Source organism: Chiloscyllium plagiosum, unplaced genomic scaffold, assembly GCF_037043375.1.
Source record: "Chiloscyllium plagiosum isolate Xiang-an unplaced genomic scaffold, Cpla_swu_hap1 HiC_scaffold_38, whole genome shotgun sequence".
NCBI classification, from domain to species: domain Eukaryota; kingdom Metazoa; phylum Chordata; class Chondrichthyes; order Orectolobiformes; family Hemiscylliidae; genus Chiloscyllium; species Chiloscyllium plagiosum.
In genome coordinates this window covers 68,321,272-68,327,481 of record NW_028270176.1, presented here as the reverse complement: position 1 = coordinate 68,327,481, position 6,210 = coordinate 68,321,272, and positions in this window count along the sequence as shown.

The window sequence follows — 6,210 nt, the reverse complement described above, 5'->3', positions numbered from 1 at the left end:
ATCCTCTGACAATGCAGCACTCCCTCCATACTGACCCCCTGACAATGCTGCGCTGCCTCCACACTGACCCTCTGACAATGCTGCACTCCCTCCACACTGACCCTCTGACAATGCAGCACTCCCTCCATACTGACCCCCTGACAATGCTGCACTACCTCCACACTGACCCTCTGACAATGCTGCACTCCCTCCACACTGACCCTCTGACAAATCTGCACTCCCTCCACATTGACCCTCTGACAATGCTGCACTACCTCCATACTAACCCTCTGACAATCCGGCACTCACTACACACTGACCCTCTGTCTATGCTGCACCCCCTCCACACTGATCCTCTGACAATGCTACACTCCCTCCACACTGACCCTCTGACAATGATGCACTACCTCCACACTGATCCTCTGACAATGCTGCACTCCCTCCATTCTGATCCTCTGACAGTGCTGCACTCCCTCCACACTGACTCTCTGACAATGCTGCACTCCCTCCATTCTGATCCTCTGAATATGCTGCACACCCTCCACAGTGCTCCTCTGACAATGCTACACTCCCCCCACACTGATCCTCTGACAATGCTGCACTCCCTCCACACTGATCCTCTGACAATTCTGCACTCCATCCACTCTGATCCTCTGACAATGCTGCACCCCCTCCACACTGATCCTCTGACAATGCTGCACCCCATCCACACTGATCCTCTGACAATGCTGTACTCCCTCCACACTGATCCTCTGACAATGCTACACTCCCTCCACACTGATCCTCTGACAATGATGCACTACCTCCACACTGATCCTCTGACAATGCTGCACTCCCTCCATTCTGATCCTCTGACAGTGCTGCACTCCCTCCACACTGACTCTCTGACAATGCTGCACTCCCTCCATTCTGATCCTCTGAATATGCTGCACACCCTCCACACTGATCCTCTGACAATGCTGCACTCCCTCCACATGGATCCTCTGACAATGCTGCACTCCCTCCACACTGATCCTCTGACACTGCTGCACCCCCTCCACACTGATCCTCTGACAATGCTGTACACCCTCCACACTGATCCTCTGACAATGATGCACTCCCTCCACACTGATATTCTGACAATGCAGCACTCCCTCCACACTGATCCTCTGACAATGCTGCACTCCCTCCACACTGACCCTCTGACAATGCTGCACCCCCTCCACACTGATCCTCTGACAAAGCTGCACTCCCTCCACACTGATCCTCTGACAATGCAGCACTACATCCACACTGACCCTCTGACAATGCTGCACTCCCTCCACACTGACACTCTGACAATGCTGCACTCCCTCCACACTGACCCTCTGACAAATCTGCACTCCCTCCACATTGACCCTCTGACAATACTGCACTCCCTCCACACTGACCCTCTGACAGTGCTGCACTCCCTCTACACTGACCCCCTGACAATGCTGCTCTCCCTCCACACTGACCCTCTGACAATGCTGTACTCCCTCCATACTGATCCTCTGACAATGCAGCACTCCCTCCATACTGACCCCCTGACAATGCTGCGCTGCCTCCACACTGACCCTCTGACAATGCAGCACTCCCTCCATACTGACCCCCTGACAATGCTGCACTCCCTCCACACTGACCCTCTGACAATATTGCACTCCCTACACACTGATCCTCTGACAATGCAGCACTCCCTCCATACTGACCCCCTGACAATGCTGCGCTGCCTCCACACTGACCCTCTGACAATGCTGCACTCCCTCCATACTGACCCCCTGACAATGCTGCACTCCCTCCACACTGACCCTCTGACAATATTGCACTCCCTACACACTGATCCTCTGACAATGCTGCACTCACTCCACACTGACCCTCTGACAAATCTGCACTCCCTCCACATTGACCCTCTGACAATGCTGCACTACCTCCATACTGACCCTCTGACAATCCGGCACTCACTACACACTGACCCTCTGTCTATGCTGCACCCCCTCCACACTGATCCTCTGACAATGCTGCACCCCCTCCACACTGATCCTCTGACAATACTGCAATCCCTCCACACTGACCCTCTGACAATGCTGCACTCCCTCCATACTGATCCTCTGACAATTCTGCACTCCCTCCACACTGATCCTCTGACAATGCTGCATTCTCTCCACACTAATCCTCTGACAATGCTGCAGTCCCTCCACACTGATCCTCTGACAATGCTGCACCCCCTCCAAAGTGATCCTCAGACAATGCTGCACTCCCTCCATACTGACCCTCTGACATTGCAGCACTCCCTCCATACTGACCCTCTGACATTGCAGCACTCCCTCCACACTGACCCTCTGACAATGCTGCGCTCCCTCCACACTGACACTCTGACAATGCTGCACTCTGTTTTAAAAAATTCTCAAGGTCAGGTTCGTAGGAGAGTAGTCTGACACAGAACAAACGACCAAGAGGCGAGTCTGCTAGAATATGGGCATTTTATTCCCCGCAGCGTCGCCACAACCAGGTCCAAACAACGGGTCTGGCTTATACTCACTCTACATGTTACCGGAACTGGGAGCCGTCAGTTCTCGTAGAGCGGTTGCCAACAACCCACGCTCGGCGGTTAAACGTAACCCCGGAGCAGACTCACCGAACTGGAGACTTTTCCAGCTGATATACTCTTTTCCAGATATAAACATTCATGTGAACAGCAGAGCAAGGCTAAAAAACACATTCCATTCTGGTTACATACAGATAAGAAGATTCACACGGGGAGGTGCGTAATAAGATTCACACGGGACTAAGCAACACCTCCATTCCGGTTAGATTCACACATGTATTGGGACATAATTTTTAACCGTTTCACCACATTCCACTGCTTGGCCCAATGCATGTGTTACATTATGCTTAATTCAGTTCAATTCGTTTCAGTTAATTTCAGTTCAGTCAATTCAGTGTAGTTCAATTCAGCTCAGTTCAGGTCTGTTCAGTTCAATTGAATTGTGTTCAATTCAGTTCCGTCCATTTCAATTCAATTTAGCTCAGTTCCATTTTGTTCCGTTCAATTTGATTCACTTCAGTTCCACTCAGTTCAGTTCAGTTCAATCCCATTCAATTCTGTTAACTCCGCTTCAGCTTTTTGGACATGCCCACATCCTCCGCTGTACCCCAGGCAAGGGGTTCTTCGGCAGGACTGGGATCCTCTCTCAAACAAACTGCCACGTACATGCCCACATCCATGCCATCCCGGGACGGTCGGGACCTCCACAGTTTGTTCTTCTGGTTTCTTAGTCTTTTTCCAAAACATTGTTCTGTATCAAAATCTCTCCTCAATTGCGATTGACCCTGCTCGACTACGCCAAATGTTTTAAAAAAATTCTCAAGGTCAGGTTCGTAGGAGAGTAGTCTGACACAGAACAAACGACCAAGAGGCGAGTCTGCTAGAATATGGGCATTTTATTCCCCGCAGCGTCGCCACAACCAGGTCCAAACAACGGGTCTGGCTTATACTCACTCTACATGTTACCGGAACTGGGAGCCGTCAGTTCTCGTAGAGCGGTTGCCAAAAACCCACGCTCGGCGGTTAAACGTAACCCCGGAGCAGACTCACCGAACTGGAGACTTTTCCAGCTGATATACTCTTTTCCAGATATAAACATTCATGTGAACAGCAGAGCAAGGCTAAAAAACACATTCCATTCTGGTTACATACAGATAAGAATATTCACACGGGGAGGTGTGTAATAAGATTCACACGGGACTAAGCAACACCTCCATTCCGGTTAGATTCACACATGTATTGGGACATAATTTTTAACCGTTTCACCACACACTCCCTCCATACTGACCCTCTGACAATGCTGTACACCCTCCACACTGATCCTCTGACAATGCTGCACTCCCTCCACACTGATCCTCTGACAATGCTGCACCCCCTCCACACTGATCCTCTGACAATACTGCACTCCCTCCACACTGATCCTCTGACAATGCTGCACTCCCTCCACACTGACCCCCTGACAATGCTGCACCCCCTCCACACTGATCCTCTGACAATACTGCACTCCCTCCACACTGATCCTCTGACAATACTGCACTCCCTCCACACTGATCCTCTGACAATGCTGCACTCCCTCCACACTGACCCTCTGACAATGCTGCACTCCCTCCACACTGACCCCCTGACAATGCTGCACTCCCTCCACACAGATCCTCTGACAATACTGCACTCCCTCCACACTGATCCTCTGACAATGCTGCACTCCCTCCATACTGATCCTCTGACAATGCTGCACTCCCTCCACACTGACCCCCTGACAATGCTGCACTCCCTCCATACAGACCCTCTGACAATACTGCACTCCCTCCACACTGATCCTCTGACAATGCTGCACTCCCTCCACACTGACCCCCTGACAATGCTGCACTCCCTCCACACAGATCCTCTGACAATGCTGTACACCCTCCACACTGATCCTCTGACAATGCTGCACCCCCTCCACACTGATACTCTGACAATACTGCACTCCCTCCACACTGACCCTCTGACAATGCTGCACTCCCTCCATACTGACCCTCTGACAATGCTGCACTCCCTCCACACTGATCCTCTGACAATGCTGCACTCACACCACACTGATCCTCTGACAATGCTGCACTCCCTCCATACTGACCCTCTGACAATGCTGCACTCCCTCCACACTGATCCTCTGACAATGCTGCACTCACACCACACTGATCCTCTGACAATGCTGCACTCCCTCCATACTGACCCTCTGACAATGCTGCACTCCCTCCATACTGATCCTCTGACAATGCTGCACTCCCTCCACACTGACCCTCTGACAATGCTGCACTCCCTCCATACTGATCCTCTGACAATGCTGCACTCCCTCCACACTGACCCTCTGACAATGCTGCACTACCTCCACACTGATCCTCTGACAATGCTGCACCCCCTCCACACTGATCCTCTGACAATGCTGCACTACCTCCACACTGATCCTCTGACAATTCTGCACCCCATCCACACTGATCCTCTGACAATGCTGCACTCCCTCCACACTGATCCTCTGACAATGCTGCACTCCCTCCACACTGACCCTCTGACAATGCTGCACTCCCTCCATACTGACCCTCTGACAATGCTGCACCCCCTCCACACTGATCCTCTGACAATGCTGCACTCCCTCCACACTGATCCTCTGACAATGCTGCACTCCATCCATACTGATCCTCTGACAATGATGCACTACCTCCATACTGACGCTCTGACAATTCTGCACTCCATTAACTCTGATCCTCTGACAATGCTGCACTCCCTCCACACTGACCCTCTGACAATGCTGCACTCCCTCCACACTGATCCTCTGACAATGCTGCACTCTCTCCACTCTGATCCTCTGACAATGCTGCACCCCCTCCACACTGATCCTCTGACAATGCTGCACTCCCTCCACACTGATCCTCTGACAATGCTGCACCCCATCCACACTGATCCTCTGAAAATGCTGCACTCCCTCCACACTGATCCTCTGACAATGCTGCACTCCCTCCACATGGATCCTCTGCCAATGCTGCACTCCCTCCACAATGATCCTCTGACAATGCTGTACACCCTCCACACTGATCCTCTGACAATGTTGCACCCCCCCCAAAGTGATCCTCAGACAATGCTGCACTCCCTCCACACTGACCCTCTGACAATGCTGCACTCCCTCCACACAGATCCTCTGACAATGCTGCACCCCATCCACACTGACCCTCTGACAATGCTGCACTCTCTCCATACTGACTGTCTAACATTGCAGCACTCCCTCCACACTGACCCTCTGAAAAAGCTGCACTCCCTCCACTTTGACCCTCTGACAATGCTGCACTCCCTCCACACTGACCCTCTGACAATGCTGCACTCCCTCCACACTCATCCTCTGACAATGCTGCACCCCCTCCACACTGATCCTCTGACAATGCTGCACTCCCTCCATACCACTCCTCTGACAATGCTGCACCCCCTCCACACTGATCCTCTGACAATGCTGCACTCCCTCCATACTGATCCTCTGACAATGCTGCACTCGCTCCACACTGATCCTCTGACAATGCTGCACTCCCTCCACACTGACCCTCTGACAATGCTGCACTCCCTCCACACTGACCCTCTGACAATGCTGCACTCCATCCACACTGACCCTCTGACAATGCTGCAGTCCCTCCACACTGATCCTCTGACAATGCTGCACTCCCTCC